Raw genomic sequence first — 21,869 nt, forward strand, 5'->3', positions numbered from 1 at the left:
CCCCCGCTGTGAAAGATCAGTTACGATGTGTGAAGAATAGTATGAGAATTAAGTCATGATTTTAAAAAGTGAGTCAACGTTTGAATGCGAACCTTAATCTGATACTCGCATTCCGTACCATGCTGTATATCAATCAGGTAATATACTCAACCATAGACTTCATAATATATTGACATGACACGGGGCGCAGTGCCTATCCGTAGGCGGCCTATTTTCAAAAACTTCCAATTCAAATATTTTCAAAACCAAAGCTGCTACTGAGTTATGAGTCTCCATGATAAAATCCATTAAAAAATTCTAAGTCGTTCCCTTATAAAATCCTTTTTTTATATAAGTATGACAAAACCAAAAATGGCTACAAAATTCTCAGATTTTACACGAGATGCACACAAAAAGAAAAAACCAAATGCAGAGCTAATCACCTACAGTTGTCGTCAAAACTTTACATACACTTGTGAAGAACATAATGTCATGGCTCTCTTGAGTTTCCAGTTATTTCCACAACTCTGATTTTTCTCTGATAGAGTGATTGGAACAGATACTTCTTTGTCACAAAAAACATTCATGAAGTTTGGTTCTTTTATGATTTTATTATGGGTGAACAGAAAAAAGTGATCAAATCTGCTGGGTCAAAAATATACATACAGCAGCGCTAATATTTGGTAACATGTCCCTTGGCCATTTTCACTTCAATTAGGCGCTTTTGGTAGCCATCCACAAGCTTCTGGTTGAATCTTTGACCACTCCTCTTGACAGAATTGGTGCAGTTCAGTTAAATTTGATGGCTTTCTGACATGGACTTGTTTCTTCAGCATTGTCCACAAGTTCTCAATGGGGTTTAAGTCAGGACTTTGGGAAGGCCATTCAAAAACCTTAATTCTAGCCTGATTTAGCCATTCCATTACCACTTTTGATGTGTGCTTGGGGTCATTGTCCTGTTGGAACACCCAACCGCGCCCAAGACCCAATCTTCGGGGTGATGACGTTGGGTTATCTTGAAGAATTTGAAGGTAATCCTCCTTCTTCATTATCCCATTTACTCTCTGTAAAGCACCAGTTCCATTGGCAGCAAAACAGCCCCACAGCATAATACTACCACCACCGTGCTTGACGGTAGGCATGGTGTACTTGGGGTTAAAGGCCTCACCTTTTCTCCTCCAAACATATTGCTGGGCATTGTGGCCAAACATCTCCATTTTTGTTTCGTCTGACCTCAGAACTTTCCTCCAGAAGGTCTTATCTTTGTCCATGTGATCAGCAGCAAACTTCAGTCGAGCCTTAAGGTGCCGCTTTTGGAGCAAGGGCTTCCTTCTTGCGCGGCAGCCTCTCAGTCCATGGAGATGCAAAACACGCTTGACTGTGGACACTGACACCTGTGTTCCAGCAGCTTCTAATTCTTGGCAGATCTGCTTTTTGGTGATTCTCGGTTGAATCTTCAACCTCCTGACCAATTTTCTCTCAGCAGCAGGTGATAGGTTGCGTTTTCTTCCTGATCGTGGCAGTGACAAAACAGTGCCATGCACTTTATACTTACAAACAATTGTTTGCACTGTTGCTCTTGGGACCTGCAGCTGCTTTGAAATGGCTCCAAGTGACTTTTCTGACTTGTTCAAGTCAATGATTCGCTTTTTCAGATCCAAATATGTATATTTTTGACCCAGCAGATTTTATCACTTTTTCTGTTAACCTATAATAAAGTCATAAAATAACCAAACTTCATGAATGTTTTTTGTGACAAAGAAGTATCTGTTCCAATCACTCTATCGGAGAAAAATCAGAGCTGTAAAAATAACTGGAAACTGAAGAGTGCCATGACATTATGTTCTTCACAAGTGTATGTAAACTTTTGACCACAACTGTATAGTTTCAGGATCTATAGGATCTTTGTCTGAATGAAAAGGGAGTCTCTGGTAGGATACCCAGGAAGACCCCTTTTTGGACTCAGAGACATAAAAAAGCCAGTCTGGAGTTTGCAAAAACTTACCTGAGAAAGCCAAAAACATTTTGAAAGAATGTTCTCTGGTGAGATGAGACAAAAGTAGAGCTTTTGGGAAAAAGCATCAACATACAGTGAGGCAAATAAGTATTTAGTCAAACACTAATTATGCAAGTTCTCCCACTTGAAAATATTAGAGAGGCCTGTAATTGTCAACCTGGGTAAACCTCAACCATTAGAGACAGAATGTGGAAAAAAAAACCCAGAAATTCACATTGTTTGATTTTTAAAGAATTTATTTGCAAATCATGGTGGAAAATAAATATTTGGTCAATACCAAAAGTTAATCTCAATACTTTGTTATGTACCCTTTGTTGGCAATAACGGAGGCCAAACGTTTTTTGTAACTCTTCACAAGCTTTTCACACACTGTTGCTGTTATTTTGGCCCATTCCTCCTTGCAGATCTCCTCTAGAGCAGTTATGTTTTGGGGCTGTCGTTGGGCAACACGGACTTTCAACTCCCTCCTCACCCCATGGCGTCAAAATGATAACAAGAACGGTGAGCAAAAATCCCAGAAGCACACGGAGGGACCTAGTGAATGACCTACAGAGAGCTGGGACCACAGTAACAAAGGCTACTATCAGTAACACAATGCGCCGCCAGGGACTCAAATCCTGCACTGCCAGACGTGTCCCCCTGCTGAAGAAAGTACAAGTGCAGGCCCGGTTCGCTAGAGAGCATTTGGATGATCTAGAAGAGGACTAGGAGAATGTGTTATGGTCAGTGTTGTCAGTAACGCGTTAGTTAGTAATGCGTTACTAGAATCTGATTACTTTTTTCAGTAACGAGTAATCACATCTGATTACTTTTTTCAGTAACGAGTAATCTAACGCGTTCATTTTTCTACACCAGTAATCTGATTAAAGTTAGTTTCCTTAGTGTCTCTGTGTTACCATTTTTTCATTGCCTCATAACGTATGTAAAACGAAGAATATTGTAGTCATGTACGAAGAGCATTTTGAATAGAAAATGCTAAAATAAAAGGTTCCCTGTACGTGTTTCCATGACAACCTCTTAGCTATTTCCTGTTTTGGTCTCGTGTCACATGTGTTGTGGGACTGAAGGCGTGGGCCAGGTGGGTGGATATTGGAGCCGAGTTGACACGTTGCGAGGGAATGTTGATCTGTGGATATCCATGAATGAAGGTGAGTATTTTTCCTTAATTCTGTAGGGTATCAGCAAAAGGTTGGACCCCCTACATGCGCGGCCGTTTCGTAGCTTTGCCGTAGCAACGACGGGCAGTCATCGCCTCAAGTTGGCAAGCTTTGTTTACATTATATGCGTGTTGCACATTCATGCCGTGAGGTGATGTGTTTGTTTAGCATCTGTGGGATGTGTTGTAAGTCCGACTGAGTGTAAAATGCTTGGTTGCCGCCACGTTTTGTGGCCAAAATGACCGCGTGTGTGTTGAGAGGAGTACTTCCAGGTTGTGGTCCGCGCCCGCTACCACCTTTGCAATTTTGTGCAGTCAGTTTGCATTGGTTTACATTGGCAACTGATATGCTGCTAACCATAAGGCGAAATTCAGAAGTTTTGACATTAGGCTTAATCTTAAAGAGTTAGCGGGGTTTAATTGGTCCATGGAGTTGATTTCAAAAAATTCCAAGCAGTTTGTCAGATATTTGTTAGTTTCAGGGCTCCGGAGTGGCTAAAGTAGCGCGAAATTCTGATATTCCCCTTTAAATTCAATCATCGGAAAGTCAATTGCATGTGATGACATTTTTCTGTTGTCATGCTTATGTTGAGGCGGCAAATGGAGAAAAATGGGTAAAAAGTAACTGACAGATTACTTTTAAAGTAAGTTAGTTACTTTGATGATGACGTAATCAGTAAAGTAACTAGATTACTTTTTTGAGGCATAAGGCAAGGCAAATGGCAAGGCAAATTTATTTATATAGCACAATTCAACACAAGGCAATTCAAAGTGCTTTATATCACATGAAGACCATAAAAATCACATTTAAATCAACACAACGTAAAAACCAAGACAAATGATCGCATTTAATCACAGAATAAAAATAAATAAATAAAAATAAAACAAAAAATAAAAATAAAGCAAAAACTACTACTACTAATAATCATTGAAATCAGCAATGGAGATAAGCACAAGAGGAATAGAAGGCAGGTAGGTTGAAATATATTGACAGTTATGGATATGCAGTGCCAAACAAAAGCGTTTTTAGCCCTGATTTAAAGGAGCTAACAGTTTGAGCATACTTCAGACGTTCGGGTAACTTGCTCCAGAGGTGAGGAGCATAAATGCTGCCTCACCCTGCTTGGTTCTTGTTCTTGGAACATGCAGAAGACCCGTTCCAGACGACCTTAGGGGTCTAGATGTCTCATAGGAATCTAACAAGTCAAGCATGTATTTTGGTCCAAGGCCATTAAGTGTTTTGTAGACGAGCAGTAGTATTTTATAGTCTATCCTTTGACTCACTGGAAGCCAGTGTAGCGATTTCAAAACCGGTGTAATGTGGTCCAGCTTCCTTGTATTTGTGAGGACTCTGGCTGCAGCATTCTGTACTAGCTGCAGCTTCCTGACTGATTTTTTTTTTATCAAGACCCGTAAATATACCGTTGCAATAGTCCAATCTGCTGAAAATGAATGCATGCATACGTTTTTCAATGTCTTGTTGAGTCAGAAGCCCCTTATTTCTGGTTATATTTTTTAGGTGGTAATAAGCAGATTTAGTGACGGACTTTAGATGGCTATCAAATTTTAGGTCTGAGTCAATAATTACGCCAAGGTTTCTGACTTGATTTGTAGCTGTAAGTGACATTGTGCTAAGTTGGCTGCTTATCTTTGACCTTTCCTTTTTTGGCCCAAAAATGATCACCTCTGTCTTCTCCACATTTAACTGGAGAAAATTCTGGCACATCCATTCATTGATTTGACGAATGCATTTACTCAGGGAGACTAAGGGACTATAATCATGTGGGGACGCAGAAATGTACAGTTGTGTGTCATCTGCATAGGCGTGATAGGAGATGTCATACTGTTCCATTATCTGAGCTAACGGAAGCATATAGATGTTAAATAAGAGTGGTCCAAGAATTGACCCTTGAGGGACTCCACACGTGAATTTGGTTCGTTCTGACTGATAGTTTCCAATTGACACAAAGAAATCTCTATCATGTAAATAGGATGTGAACCACTGAAGAATAGTGTCAGTAAGCCCTACCCACTGTTCCAATCTGCTGAGTAGTATGTTGTGATCAACCGTGTCAAATGCGGCGCTGAGATCCAATAGTAGCAGAACAGATGATTTGCCTGCATCGGTATTCCGACGAATATCATTTAGGACTTTGATAAGCACGGTCTCGGTGCTGTGTTGTGGCCGAAATCCAGACTGAAATGAGTTAAAAAGATTGTTTTGCATCATAAAAGTCTGGATCTGTTCAAACACAACCCTTTCGATAATTTTCCCCAGGAATGTCAGATTTGATATTGGCCTGTAATTACTAATGGTTGAGGCATCCAGATTAGGTTTTTTTAGGAGAGGTTTAGGAGAGGCATAATCAGTAATCAGTAATTAAATTACTTTTTCAAGTAATCTGTGACAAACTGGTTATGGTCAGATGAAACCAAAATAGAACTTTTTGGTAGAAACACAGGTTCTTGTGTTTGGAGGAAAAAAAATACAGAATTGCACCATACCCACAGTGAAGCATGAGGGTGGAAACATCATGCTTTGGGGCTGTTTTTCTGCAAAGGGACCAGGACGACTGATCAGTGTAAAGAAAAGAATGAATGGGGCCATGTATCGAGAGATTTTGAGTGAAAATCTCCTTCCATCAGCAAGGGCATTGAAGATGAGACGTGGCTGGGTCTTTTAGCGTGACAATGATCCCAAACACACAGCCAGGGCAACAAAGAAGTGGCTCCATAAGAAGCATTTGAAGGTCCTGGAGTGGCCTAGCCAGTCTCCAGATCTCAAACCCATAGAAAATCTGTGGAGGGAGTTGGAAGGCTGTGTTGCCCAACGACAGCCCCAAAACATCACTGCTCTAGAGGAGATCTGCATGGAGGAATGGGCCAAAATACCAGCAACAGTGTGTGAAAAGCTTGTGAAGAGTTACAGAAAACGTTTGGCCTCCGTTATTGCCAACAAAGGGTACATAACAAAGTATTGAGATGAACTTTTGGTATTGACCAAATACTTATTTTCCACCATGATTTGCAAATAAATTATTTAAAAATCAAACTGTGATTTTGTTTTTTTTTTCACATTCTGTCTCATGGTTGAGGTTTACCCATGTTGACAATTACATGCCTCGCTAATATTTTCAAGTGGCAGAACATGCACAATTAGTGGTTGACTAAGTACTTATTTGCCCCACTGTAGTTTCAAAACTGTGTTAAACCAACTCGTTTTAAAGCAACTGAAAGCAGGCAGAGAAATCATTCACACTTATTCGTCACGCGCTGATCTATACTTCCCGCAAACTATACTTAAATATATACATTACAGGCCTCCGGGGTATCGGTTGTGAAACAGGAGACAAACATGATCATGTGCCGTGTAGACAGCACACGTTGAAGTGGAAGAACCCATAGCTGAAGGCAATCCTGTGCCATACAGCTACTGGAAAATATTAAACACCCACCTGATTCCAGTGAGCAAAAACATGTGTAAGAATGAAAGGAATCCCAAAGATAGGACCTCAGATGTATTAGGTATAGCCTCATAAATGAGATCATCGTCAGAATATGTCTGGATTTTACATACAGTTCTTATCTCCAAGATGAAAACAATAGCTGATTACAGTTGTTTTTATTTAGGTCAAATGCATATAATAAATGATCAGGAGCCTGAACGATCATCTCTCAAGTAGGTCAATCGTGTGCCACGACTCGTAAACGAACTCCAGTGACACAGTGACCTCCAAATGTCCTGTCAGGCAACGACCGTGTCGAGGTGATGAAGTTCAGGCCTGACTCAATGGGGATGTTCTGTCATCGCATTAAAACCAGAAAGAATGTTCTTACTGTACACGAGAAGTGGGACTTTCACAAATGTTCGCAGTTGTTCTCCAGCACAGATGGATGAAGGTGGCTAGAGGCCAAATAGAAATGTAAGCAAACTTATTGGGAAATTCCTCATTGTGTAGCAAGACAGTGACCCAAAATACACAGCCGTAAGGTCGCTTTGTCCAAAACCTTACAGAAGAGCTACTGCCATTCCAAGTGTGTCACTTCAATCTGATTTGAATCTGCTACAATACTTTAGCTCACCTAAAAATATGCAATTTTTTTGTTGAATACAATGCTTTGATCTGTGAGATCCAGATGTATTGTAAATACCTGGAAATAAAATCTGAACAGGTGGTCTCATTTTTATCTTTTGATGTCAAACCCAAATGTTTTGTATAGTGCTGCAACAATTAATCGATTAACGCGAGTATTCGATAAGAAAAAAAATATTCGAATAAAATTTTATTGCTTCGAGTATTCGTTTAATCAAAGTGGCATTGTAATGGTTTGTTTTGAAAGTGTTTGCATTTAGTTTTATTGATTAGGGTGGATACACTGCCCTCTGGTCTGCCTCATTTCACATGGCTGAATCCAACTGCTCCCTGGTAAGACCAATGTAAGCTTTTGTTTGAACTAATGTTTTTAATGCATTCATAATTTAGGTTATAGGTATATTTAGCTGATTTGTGGGAAAATGTGTCCGAACCATTTGTTAAGAGCATTGTAAAAAAAAAAAAAAATTAGCATTTTATACCATTTAAGCTAGTGGACTTTTGCTATGTAAGTTAGCCAATTGTTCTTTTGTTGTACATAACTCCTCCTTTTTTATTTTATTTTTCTTAATACCATTTGAGGCTCAGCTCAGGTATTTTAAATTTTCATGTTCCTTATCCGATTACTCGATTATTCGAACTAACTAGTTCATCGATTAATCGACTACTAAAATAGATAGCCGCAGCCCTACAGTAAAGCAGCACTTGGTAACTTATCAGTTTTGTCCGATGTTAGCGTTGCCGGTGGACAAAAGCAGCAAAAAAAAAAAAAAAAACTAGGGCTGTCAAACGATTAAAATTTTTAATCGAGTTAATCACAGCTTAAAAGTTAATTAATCGTAATTAATCGCAATTCAAACCATCTATAAAATATGCCGTATTTTTCTGAAAATTATTGTTGGAATGGAAAGATAAGACACAAGACGGATATATACATTCAACATACGGTACGAAAGTACTGTATTTATTTATTATAACAATAAATCAACAAGATGGCATTAACATTATTAACTGTTAAAGCAATCCATGGATAGAAAGACTTGTAGTTCTTAAAAGATAAATGTTAGTACAAGTTATAGAAATTGTATATTAAAACCCCTCTTAATGTTTTCGTTTTATTTAAAAGCTGTAAAATTTCAATCAAAAAAATAAACTAGTAGCTCGCCATTGTTGATGTCAATAATTACACATTGCTCATGGTGCTAAAACCCATAAAATCAGTCGAACCCAAGCGCCAGCAGAGGGCGAAAAAACACCAAAAAAAACAAAAATAACAAGTGGACATGCCACTGTGCTGTCATTTTAATCTGTTTGAGCGGGGCATATACGTTAATTGCGTCAAATATTTTAACGTGATTAATTTAAAAAATTAATGACCGCCCGTTAACGCGGTAATTTTGACAGCCCTAATAATAACCAAATAACCCTCTCTGGGTTCTTCACAGAAACAAGCCATGAAATAAATAACACTATTGAATAAAAAGTAAAAAAAAAAAAAAAAAAAGGCTCTCTGGTATTGTTCAGGGGGCCATGCCGTAGTTTGGGGACCCCTGGTTTATCCTAACAAGTTGAATAAATATTATCAAGGATGTTTGGTTGTCAATGGGAAATCAATATTACCAATTTTGACCAAAAAAGGGCTATTTTTGTCTTTTTGGGTCCAAAATGTTGATCAGAACTGGTCAGTGAAGAAAAAAACAGTTTGGACATGAAGATTATGGTGTCCTGAAAAAAAGGACCCAACCAGGTCATTGTGAACAATTTTTCCTTTGAAATATGGAGGCAACATAAAAGGCATATAAATTCGGACAAAATAGGTTCAGGTGTTAAAGGGTTAATGCTCAAACATCCTCTTGCGAAGACTGAACTTTGAAAAAGTGTCATTTTTCTGCTGTACAGGATTGGAATACTCACTCAAATCCTTCCAATCATCCATCAACACAACTTTGTTTTGCTTATCCTGTACATTGTCACATGCACTACCTACAGTGCAAAATGTCACTAATTCGGGATCAGTATGAGTAGTGAATTAGCCACCGCACCAGCCTGAGGTTGTTGTTGTTTTTTTTCTTAAAAAAATGATGTACACATTAGTTTTGATGGGAATGCACAAATATGAAATGGGCCAAACCCACCACACCCTGTTCTTTCACTCATTATTACCACTGTGGTAAACACTTATTGTAATTCAAGCTTTCAGGCATGTTGTATCACAATAGCATCCCAATAAATCAAAAATTAACTACTCTAATACAGCAGAGAGGAACATAGCAACAATACACATGAACTCTGATTTCAAAACTTGAGGACACTTTCATGCCCTTGGCCATGGCAACCTACGCTTGTTTTCTTCTTGGAGGAACTTTTGAGGAATGCTTTGTCTTTATTCGGTTTGCGGGTGTGTTGGAGCCTATCCCGGTTGAGGTGGGGAGCATCTAGAAATTGGTGCCAGTCAATCACAGTGTGTTTATATATAAAAAACAACAACAACTCAACAGTCACACCTAAACTGTGGCTAAACTAAAAGTTATTACCATTAAAGGACACTCATTTATTCCTTTGCAGGCAATAATTAAAAGAAAAACTTAGATGTTAACATTTATTATTTTCTATCGTATTGTTTAACCTCCATATATGTTGTATTTTTGTATTTAAAAAATTGTAGTTATTAACGACTATTTTGGGTCATTTATAAAAATCACCTAATCCCATAAAGACCTGACATATGAAAAAGTATCTGAACTTTTCGGAATTTCTCACATTTCTGCATAAAATCACCATCAAATGTGATCTGATCTTTGTCAAAATCACACAGATGTAAAAACTGTGTCTGCTTTAACTAATACCGCTCAAACATTTATAGGTTTTCATATTTTAATGAGGATAGCATGCAAACAATGACAGAAGGGGGAAAAATAAGTAAGTGAGCCCTCTACCAGATTTAAAGAGCAATTGAAACCAATTTTTACCAAACAATTTAGAGTGAGTGGTTTAAAGCTGCCCTGCCCACTATAAAACACAAACCTGGTAAGAATTGTCTTGATGAAAAGCATTGTCTGATGTGCATCATGGCTCGGTCATAAGAGCTGTCTGAAGACCTGCGATCAAGGACTGTTGATTTGTATAAAGCTGGGAGAAGATACAAAACCATCTATAAAACTCTGGATGTTCATCAATCGACAGTCAGAGAAGTTGTCCACAAATGGAGAGAGTTTGGCACTGTTGCTTCTCTCCCAAGCAGTGGCCATCCACCAAACAGTACGCCAAGAGTTTAGCGCAGAATACTCAGAGAGGTAAAAAAGAACTCTAGAGTGTCTACTAAAGACTTACAAAAATCACTGGCACAGTCCAAAATCTCTGTGCACACATCAACTATATGTAAAGCTATGGCCAAGAATGGTGTTCATGGGAGGACTCCACGGAGAAAGCCGCTGACGTCAAAAAAAAAAAAAAAAAAAAGTCGCTCGTTCGAAAAAAGGCCCTTGGACACTCCACAGAAGTTTTGGCAACATATTTTTTGGACTGATGAAACCAAAATTGAATTGTTTGGGAGTAACACACAACGTCATGTGTGGAGGACAAATGGAACAGCTCACCAACATCAACACCTCATCCCCTCTGTGAAGCATGGTGGAGGGAGCATCATGATTTGGGGCTGTTTTGCTGCCTCAGGGCCTGGACAACTTGCAATTATTAATGGAAGAATGAATTCAAAAGTTTATCAGGATGTTTGGCAGGAAAACCCGAGCCCGTCTGTCAGACAAGACAATGATCTAAAACACAGAAGTCCAGACTTGAACACTATTGAGATGCTGTGGCATGACCTAAAGACAGCAATTCATGCCAGAGATCCCAGGAATCTGACTGAACTACAGCAGTTTTGTACAGAAGAATGGGCCAGGATTAGTCCTGAGACACCTGACCGATGTGCCAGACTCATCTGCAGCTATAGGAAGCGTCTGGTTGGTTATTGCAGCCAAAGGAGGGTGGCGGCACAAAATACTAAACGTGATGGCTAACTTACTTATTTCCCCCCATCTGTCATTGTTGGCATGCAATCCTCATCAAAATATGAAAACCTATAAATGTTTGGGTGGTTTTAGTTAAAGCAGACACTGTTTTTTCATCTGTGGGATTTTGACAAAGATCAGGTCACATTTGATGGTGATTTTATGCAGAAATATAAGGAATTACAAAAGGTTCAGATACTTTTTATACCACTGTAAGCCACAATATTAACTCATTGCCTTCCATAGCTACCAACATAATGGCTGTGAATGATCATCTTTCAGCGCCATTGACGTCTAATGCTGTCAATGACAGCCATTGACCATTTTGACAGCAAGAAATGAAAAAAAAAATGAATACAGCAACTGTCACTGTCAAAGGCAGCGAACAAGTGGATAACCAACATCATCCCCGAACTATCCATAGAAAATTTCTGGCCCTGACCCAAGCAAATATAAAGGCCAAGTGCTTACGTGCGAGCTAACGTGTCGTATTCTTTCTATTGAAGTGGTCGGGGAGGTGTCCAATAAAGTGCTGGCATTTGTATCGTTAAGCTAAAGGCTTCAAAGAATTCATGGAAAAGTGGGTCAGATCGTACTGCCTAGAACAAAGCACGAGGTTGGACCGCAAACAAGGGAACACAGACACGGTGCTGTACTTAGATCAAAATAGGATGAGGAATGAGGGCCAATAGTAAACACGTGCAGGTAATCAAGGTGGGGTGAGAAAAACACTTAAGGGGGCGGGGCGTATTAGATCAGAAGCACAGTAGCATAAGTACTCACGTAAGTACGTTGTAAAACCTGATGAGTTAGTAGTTTATTTTAAATGGTGTGAGGAAAATGAGTGCAACTATTGATTTAAGTACTTACCAAGTACTAAGTATTCAACTTCAATAATCAAATGTTTGACTGCAAATCACTTAAAACACTGCAAAACCGTAGATTTCATAATGATCACATCATTATGAAGTCTATGGCAAAACCCAACAGGTTTTTTGCCTCCAAAACTGACCAGAATTGAGTTGGATGAACGTGACATTTCTGGAGAGCTTCAATTTTAGTAGGATTTAAAACAGAAAACTACAAAAAAAAATAACATGTTTCAACAAGGGTATCAACTAAGGTGCTCTTATTAATGCGAATGACTAATGAAGCTCACTCTCACAATCAGGGCTGCAGCTATTGAAAATTTTACTAATCGAGTATTCTACTGAAAATTCCATCAATTGATCGTGTAATCGGATAAAACATTTTTTTCAGGTAATAACATTATCTTGGTCTTTTTCTAAGACCCAGATAAATAGCAATTATAATTATGAGAAAACAAGAAATTTCACCTAATATTGAACCATTTTTAGACATTCACTGTCTTTATTTTAGATGTACATTGTTGAAAACAGCCAACAAATGCAACTCAGATGTGGCTAGAAAAAAAACCCAACAAAATCACTGTTTTCACTCAAAAAAACAGCAGGGCAGAGAACAAAAAGGTATATGGTATGTGGCAAAATTCATTTTGCCACGTGGCTTTTTTTTTTTTTGACAAGTGGCAAAATGGATTTTGGCATTTGGCATTTTTTGGTGCATATGGCATTTTTTGTCGATTTATCTTTTTATTTTTTTGTATGTGGCAAAATAAATTTTGATATGTGGCATTTTTTTATGTATGTGCCAAAATTGATTTTGGCGTGTGGCATTTTTTTGGGGTATGTGGCAAAATTGATTTTGCCATGTGGCATTTTTTATGCCATGTGGCAAAATGTATTTTAGCATGTGGCATTTTTCCGGGCATGTGGCACTTTTTTTGTATGTTGCAAAATGGATTTTGGTATGTGGCATAGCCTTATTTCGGTGCCAGTTGAATGTCAATGTGCTGTAATGTAAAGTTATGGACAAAAGTCACAACCACATGTTTTTCTGCCATTCAAAATGAATGGAAAATTTGTACGTTAATAGCTGTCAATTGCTTAGCCTGACTTGGGTGCCAGTTGCATGTCAATGCGCTGTAAAGGTAATTGTATGGTCAAAAATCACAGCCACAAATGTTTTCTGCCATTTAAAATGAATGGAAAATTTGGACGTTCATAGCCGTCAATGGCATGGATGTGCATGGCCTGCCAAAATTCCATATGCCCAAAAAAAATAATAATAATAATGCCACATACCCCCCCCCCCCAAAAAAAAGCCAAATACATGAGAAAACAAGACATTTCACCTGATATTGAACCCTTTTTAGACAATCAATGTCTTTATTTTAGATGTACATTGTTGAAAACAATTGCAGCAAAGATGTGACTAGAAAAATAAAACAATAAAAAAATCACTGCTTTCACTCAAAAAGACCAGCATGGCTGAGAACAAATAGTGGTATTTGTTATGTGGCAAAATTGATTTTTGCACGTGGAATTTTTGCCATGTGGCAAAATGTATTTTGGCATGTGGCATTTTTGGGGGGCATGTGGCTTTTTTTTTTTTTTTTTTTGTATGTGGCAAAACGGATTTTGCCATGTGGCATTTTTTTTTGGTATGTGGCGAAATGTATTTTAGCATGTGGCTTTTTTTTTTTTGTATGTGGCAAAACAAAATGGATTTTGTCATGCGGCATAGCCTTATTTCGGTACCAGTTGAATGTTAATGTGCTGTAATGTAAAGTGTATGGAAAAAAAACACAACCACACGTTTTTCTGCCATTTAAAATGAACGGAAAATTTGGACGTGCATAGCTGTCAATGGCATGGATGTGGATGGCCTGCCAAAATTCCATATACTAAAAAAATAAAATAAAAAACCAAATTAATTTTGCCACATATCAAAAAAAAAAAAAATGCCACATACCAAAATCCATTTTGCCAAACACAAAATAAAATGCCACATGCCCAAAAAAATTTTTTTTAAATGCCACAAGCCAAAATAAATTTTGCCACGTAGCGAAAAAATGCTACATGCCAAAATCCATGTTGCCACATACTCCCAAAAAATGCCACATAGCAAAAAAAAAAAAAAAGCCACATGCCATCGGTACCAAATAGAACTGGAAGAAAGGTTAAAATCTGTGCTTTCAAGTAATGTTGACTTTACATCAAATAGTTTAATTTTTACGGCACTTTAAAGACGCCACGTGAATGAACTGGCAGGGCTAATCACAGGACTTCCGACTGCAAGCTTGTGTGTTGTTTGTTTGTGTCTGATTAACATAATAGAGTTAAGTGATTATTGTTAAAAGTACATTTTTCTCCAAGTTATTCGTGTAAATGTAACGAAGTAAATGCAATGCGTTAATACACCCCTTTGCTTTTAGGTTTTCATCTATTTTATATTGCATATTATGCCGGTAATTATTTGTTGTCATGACTCATGAGGGTCTGAGAATACAAATTCAAAGCAACTCAAACCGAAAACACCTTGAACGAGCCGCTTTATGCATTTCAATGGCATTTGGTGTATCTATGTATTTGTCAACGACGTCCATTCATTGCACTGCACAGCGAGTACATTACCATTAGCGTCACATTAGAATCACTTGCCGGGATTGAATGTATTCGCTGACATTGATTTATCATTTTCGTCCGCACATTCTTTCGTACATACGTACGGTTAGGCTGCAAATGCAGAATTTTTCTGACTCATGATGACGGACAAAAGCTAGCATGTTTTATGCGTTCTCTTTTCCAAAAACGGCGACGATCTTCAGCTGAAGATAAGATCATTTCCCTCGGTGATTTCATTGCAGATTTACGGTGGCCACTGTTCAGGCATGTGCCAGATATACACACACACACATTAAAAAATGCATGCAACAAAAAAAGCATTTCCAAGTCGTCGCCCCTGCATATCTTGGGAAAAATACTTTTTGAATCACCCATTTCCTGGTAATAGCTCTCTTAAGATTGCTTGTGATCACATTTTGTTCTAAATAGTGTTGACTTGGCTGGCTACTGTTATTAGTCCCATTACATGAACACCATGATGGTGGCCCGTAATCTAGGCAAAAAACTGATGTATTTAATAACAGTCATGTTTATGTTGAGCGACAATAATTACAGGGAAAACAAAAAACAACAGTAAAATGTCTTCTGGAATCAGATTCATACTATACTTTATAAATTTGGGTATGTATTGCACGAGAATAGCTGCTAAAACAATACAGTATACATATGCAGTTTTATCGTCAGAGTAGAGATAAAAATCTGTCTCATAATCGAGAGGATATGGCTTAAAGCAACACTACAGTGTATCACAAAAGTGAATACACCCCTCGCATTTCTGCAGATATTTAAGTATATCTTTTCATTAGGGCTGTCAAACGATTAAAACTTTTAATCGAGTTAATCACAGCTTATAAATTAATTAATCGTAATTAATCGCAATTCAAACCATCTATATAATATGCCATATTTTGCTGTAAATTATTGTTGGAATGGAAAGATAAGACACAAGATGGATATATACATTCAACATACGGTACATAAGTACTGTATTTGTTTATTATAACAATAAATCAACAAGATGTCATTAACATTATTAACATTCTGTTAAAGGATCCATGGATAGAAGGACTTGTAGTTCTTAAAAGATAAACGTTAGTACAAGTTATAGAAATTTAATATTAAAATCCCTCCTAATGTTTTCGTTGTAATAAAATTTGTAATATTTTCAATAAAAAATAAACTAGTAGCTCGCCATTGTTGATATCAATAATTACACAATGCTCATGGTGCTGAAACCCATAAAATCAGTCGCAACCAAGCGCCAGCAGAGGGCGACAAAACACCAAAAAAACACAAGTAACAAGTGAACATGACACTGTGCTGTCAGTTTAATCTGTTTGAGCGGGCATGTACGTTAAATGCGTCAAATATTTTAACATGATTAATTTTTAAAAAAAATTAATGACCGCCCGTTAACGCGATAATTTTGACAGCCCTACTTTTCATGGGACAACACTGACAAAACGACACTGACAATGAAAAGTAGTCTGTGTGCAGCTTATATAATTGAGTTATTTTATTTTCCCCTCAAAATATAGCCATTAATATCTAAACCCCTGGCAACAAAAGTGAGTACACCCCTTAGAAACTACATCCCTAAATGTCCAAATTGAGTACTGCTTGTCATTTTCCCTCCAAAATGTCATGTGACTCGTTAGTGTTACTAGGTCCAGGTGAGCTGGTATGTTCAAATTTCTCTCACACTCTCTCATACTGGTCACTGAAAGTTCCATTATGGCACGACATGGCAAAGAACTCTCTGAGGATCTTAGAAGACGTATTGTTGTGCTACATGAAGATGGCCAAGGCTACAAGAAGATTGCCACCACCCTGAATCTGAGCTGCAGCACAGTGGCTAAGATCATCCAGCATTTTAATGCTTTCTTTGAAAGATCGTCACAGGAGTGCCGTCAGCATTGCTGCAGAGATTGAAGAGGTGTGGGGTCAGCCTGTTAGTGCTCAGACCATACGCCGCACTCTACATCAAATAGGTGTGCATGACTGTCACCCCAGGAGGAAGCCTCTTCTGAAGACGGTACACCAGAAAGCCTGCAAACAGTTTACTGAAGGCATGTCAACAAAGCACATGGATTACTGGAACCATGTCCTATTGTCTGATGAGACTAAGATTAATTTGTTTGGTTCCGATGGTCTCAAGCATGTGTGGTGGCGACCAGGTGAGGAGTACAAATATAAGTGTGCCATGCCTACAGTCAAGCATGGAGGTGGGAATGTCATGGTCTGGGGCTGCATGAATGCTGCAGGTGTTGGAGAGTTACATTCCATTGAGGGAAACATGAACTCCAACATGTACTGTCAAATACTGCAGCAGAGCATGATCCCCTCCCTCCAGAAACTGGGTCACAGGGCAGTGACAATGACCCCAAACACACCTCCAAGATGACCACTGCTTTACTGAAGAGGCTGAGGCTTTTTTTGTTTTTTTGTGTGTGTGTTTTTGTCAAATGGTCACCAGGATGGCCGAGTGGTTAAGGCGTTGGACTTAAGATCCAATGGACAGTTAGTCCTCGTGGGTTCAAACCCCACTCCTGGTAGCAACCTATTGAGGTCACTCTTGGGTTCGAACCCCACTCCTGGTAGCAACCTATTGAGGTCAATCTGTGTTTCGATGGGTATTTTAAATATTATCTACATCGATCTCAAACAAAGATTACTAGTCAACAAAAGATTAGCGGTTGAGGTGTTGGTCTTAAGATCCAGTGAATGGCTACTTCTCGTGGGTTTGAACCACACTCCTGGTAGCAACCAATTGTGGTCACTCCATGTTACAATGGCTTTCTTATGTCTTGGATATTACCTCCTTAGATGACATATTAAAAAAAACGACAGAACTCAAAATTACAGGTCAACCAAGCATCACCAGGATGGCCGAGTGGTTAAGGCGTTGGACTTAAGATCCAATGGACAGTTAATCCTCGTGGGTTCGAACCCCACTCCTGGTAGATACCAATTGAGGTCAAGCTGTGTTTCAATGAGTATCTTGAATATTGTCTACATTGATCTCAAACAAAGAAAAGAATTACTAGTCAAAAAAAGGTTAGCAAGGTGGTTGAGGTGTTGGTCTTAAAATCCAATGAATGGCTACTTCTCGTGGGTTTGAACCACACTCCTGGTAGAAATCAATTGTGGTCACTCCATGTTACAATGGGTTTCTTATGTCTTGGATATTACCTGCTTAGATGACGTATTTAAAAAAACGGCAGAACTCAAAATTACAAGTCAACCAGAGATCACCAGGATGGCCGAGTGGTTAAGGCGTTGGACTTAAGATCCAATGGACAATTAGTCCTCGTGGGTTCGAACCCCACTCCTGGTAGTAACCTATTGAGGTCAATCCATGTTGGAATGGAACAATTACATCTTGAATGACAAATTAAAGATGAATGCCACAACTAAAAAATCCAAGTCAACCAAATATCGGTGCAAATGCTTTTGTATGAATTCTGCAAAGGTGGCAGAGCGACAAAAAAGTTTTGTCTGAAGAGGAAAAAAGTCAGGCTACCAGGATATATAGAATCGACATTGGCCCAGCTTTCACTGGGTAAATCATGCCCCGCCCCCAACGAACTCGTCAGCACAGACGAATTCGGGTGGAGTGGGGGGGATAGCCACATGGTTGCTAAACGTCATATGCTATTGTTTATTGTCTATCTTATTACTATTCATCCATCACACAGCTGCTGGAAACAGTAATGTTGTTTAATCCATCTGAGGGCGACTGGGAGATTGATTTTTGATTGATTGATTATTTTACGACACTGTGCGGGTGTGTGCTGGTCCTCAGTGGAACCGCAGCACTGGTCTTCATGGAAAAACAGTCTTCCTTTAGGCAAAACACTACTGCTTTTGTCCACTGGCAACGCTAAACTCGAACAAAACTGATAAGTTACCAAGTGCTGCTTTACTATAGGGCTGCAGCTATCTATTTTAGTAGTTGATTAATCGATGAACTAGTTAGTTCGAATAAGCGAGTAATCGGATAAGGAACATGAAAAATTAAAATACCTGAGCTGAGCCTCAAATGGTATTAAAAAAAATAAAAAATGAGGAGTTATGTACAACAAAAGAACAATTGGCTAACTTACATAGCAAAAGTCCACTAGCTTAAATGCTACAAAATGCTAACTTTTTTTTTTTCAGTGCTCTTAACAAATGGTTCAGACACATATTCCCACAAATCATCTAAATTATGAATGCATTAAAAAAAACATTAGCTCAAACAAAAACTTGCGTTGGTCCTAACAGGGAGCAGTTGGATTCAGCCATGTGAAATGAGGCAGACCAGAGGGCAGTGTATCCACCCTAATCAATACAACTAAATGCCAACACTTTCAAAACAAACCATTACAATGCCACTTTAATTAAACGAATACTCGAAGCAATAAAATTCAATTTGAATATTTTTTTTCTAATCGAATACTCGAGTTAATCTATTAATCGTTGCAGCACTACTTTACTTATCCCTAATTCTCAAAATAACGATCCAAAAACATGTATTATACATTATAGTTCTGTCCGAGCCAACACGTTGGAGCTAAGTCTTAGCTAGATAGTGAGCAAAGCTCCGAAATGACGATGGCAGACGTGCGTGTGGTTTGCTCACTTTATTCAGTTGCTCATCACATCAACACTTGCATATGAAACTAAAATTAAAGTGAAATTAAATCAGTTTCAAAGCAATTTAAATTGAATTTTTAACTAGCTGCTGATACAGCAAAAACAGAACACACAAACAATTAGCATGTATCAATTAGCGTCCGCACATCATCAAAGTGAATTTGAGGTAGAGTGCCCTCTATAATTTTTGGCACCCCTGAAAAAGATGCGTTTTTTTTAGCTTCTAATATATATATTTTTTATTCAAATAATATGAGACCTTAATGGAAAAAAAGAGAAAAATCCAACCTTCAATCCAAGTGGGGCAAAAAAAAAATCCCACATAAAGAAAAAATGTTTGACATCAAATAATGTGTGTCACAATTATTAGCACCCCTGGTGTTAATACTTTGTACAACCCCCTTTTGCCAACAAAACAAGGTCTGGGGATTGAGATGGCCATGGGAGGAGCTTGATTTTGTGTCTGGTGAACCATTTCTGTGTAGATTTGACCATATGTTTAGGGTCATTGTCTTGCTGAAAGACCCATTGACGACCCACCTTCAGCTTTCGGGCAGAGGGCAACAGATTTTGATTTAAAATGTCCTGGTATTTCAAAGCATTCAGAATGCCATGCACCTTAACAAGGTTCCCAGGGCCTGTGGAAGCGAAACAGCCCCACAGCATCACTGACCCACCCCCATACTTCACAGTGGGTATGAGGTGCTTTTCAGGATGCGCATCTTTCATTGCAAAGACCAAAGCACACGGTCCCAGGCAACTGGGACTGTGTGCTTTGGTTAAATGAGACCAAGATTGAGCTTTTTGGCAACAAACACTCTAAGTGGCTCTGGCGTGCCACGAAAGATGTGCATGCTGAAAAGCACCTCATACCCACTGTGAAGTATGGGGGTGGGTCAGCGATGCTGTGGGGCTGTTTCGCTTCCAAAGGCCCTGGGAACCTTGTTAGGGTGCATGGCATCATGAATGGTTTGAAATACCAGGACATTTTAAATCAAAATCTGTTGCCCTCTGCCCAAAAGCTGAAGATGGGCCGTCACTGGGTCTTTCAGTAAGACAATGACCCTAAACATATGGCCAAATCTACACAGAAATGGTTCACCAGACACAAAATCAAGCATCTCCCATGCCCACCTCAGTCCACAGACCTTGTTTTGTTGGCAAAAGGGGGTTGAACAAAGTATTAACACCAGGAGTGCTAATAATTGTAACACACATTATTTGATGTCAAATAATTTTTCCTTTATGTGGGATTTTTTCCCCACTGAATGAATGCACTTGTATTGAAGGTTGGATTTTTCTCTTTTTTTCCATTACAGTCCCATATTATTTGAATTAATATATATATATATTAGAAGCTAAAAAAAACCCACATCTTTTTCAGGGGTGCCAATAATTATGGAGGGCACTGTATGTATACGAAAATCTTTAGTTCGTATGACTAATATGAATTTAGTCTTTTTTGCTTTTTTTTTTTTTTTTGCCATTTGCAGACTTTTAAGTGACTAATGCGTGATGACAAAACTCTAAGCAGTTCAACCCAAGTGAGGATTGACTCCGCTAATAGCTCTGATTGATTAGCTTTCAGAGATCTCGAGTGCGTCACTGACAAAGAGCTATTAAGGCCTGTTACAAACTTTTTCCACTATCTCTGTTTAGACTTGGCCGTTTGTTTCACCTGAACCGATATGCTCTTGAGGCTTCCCCCGGGCCGTGACAAAGCGGGAGTGGCGGGCCTGCGCCTCCAAAAAGTTCAAACAACTTGCTGCTACAGGCAAAATCATAATACATGCTAGAAACTGTTTCTAAGGTTTGAAGTTATAATTATTTAAACGCTCGCAACATCATACAAAAATAAATCGCTGCAGTCTTTCCAGGTCAACAATATTGAAATTGTCATTTAAATGCACAACAGCTCATAAACATTTGAAATTATGTATAATCAAAATGAAACATAATTATCTTTGCAAAGACAGATCCTCTATTCCAGAAATGTCCAAAGTCCGGCCCGGGGGCCAAAAGCGGCCCGTGGTCAAATTTCGTCCGGCCCCCAGCCTCTGTCATAGAGTCAATAACGTCTGGCCCGCACACAGACTTCATAAATTGGTCAGCAATACTGCAACTAGACATGTGCCGGTTACCGGTTTCACGGTTTACCGTGGTGTGAAAACGTCGCGGTTTCAAAACCACTAAAATTTTCCGTCATACCTTAGTACGGTATTCGCTGTTTTTCATGTGCCAAAATGCAGCCGAAGTGGCTTGGTGCGGCAGCGCTCACCCTTCCCCTGTTTGTTGCCGTGAGTGTCAGTGACGCTATTCTGCTAAACAGCCAGCAAACCCAAAAACAAACCCTCCAAACACAAGGCGTACTTTTCTTCAATTTATTGAGCTCTCAAATCGTGGTGAAATATACAAATGAATAAATTTAAAACGTTATACAATTGTATTTTTCCACACGTGAGTAGGTTCAACAGGATAGCAGTAGCA

General features: G+C 38.8%; 3 non-coding genes across 3 annotated transcripts; all 3 read left to right on the forward strand.

Moving 5' to 3' along the window:
* Positions 1–17,215: 17,215 nt before the first annotated feature.
* trnal-uaa (transfer RNA leucine (anticodon UAA)) lies at positions 17,216–17,299 on the forward strand. The gene has a single exon. It is a non-coding gene; the product is annotated as a tRNA-Leu (tRNA).
* Positions 17,300–17,623: 324 nt separating this feature from the next.
* trnal-uaa (transfer RNA leucine (anticodon UAA)) lies at positions 17,624–17,707 on the forward strand. Its single transcript has one exon. It is a non-coding gene; the product is annotated as a tRNA-Leu (tRNA).
* Positions 17,708–17,997: 290 nt separating this feature from the next.
* Positions 17,998–18,081, forward strand: trnal-uaa (transfer RNA leucine (anticodon UAA)). Its single transcript has one exon. It is a non-coding gene; the product is annotated as a tRNA-Leu (tRNA).
* The last annotated feature ends 3,788 nt before the right edge of the window (positions 18,082–21,869 follow it).

This window comes from Corythoichthys intestinalis, chromosome 15, assembly GCF_030265065.1.
Source record: "Corythoichthys intestinalis isolate RoL2023-P3 chromosome 15, ASM3026506v1, whole genome shotgun sequence".
NCBI lineage: Eukaryota > Metazoa > Chordata > Actinopteri > Syngnathiformes > Syngnathidae > Corythoichthys > Corythoichthys intestinalis.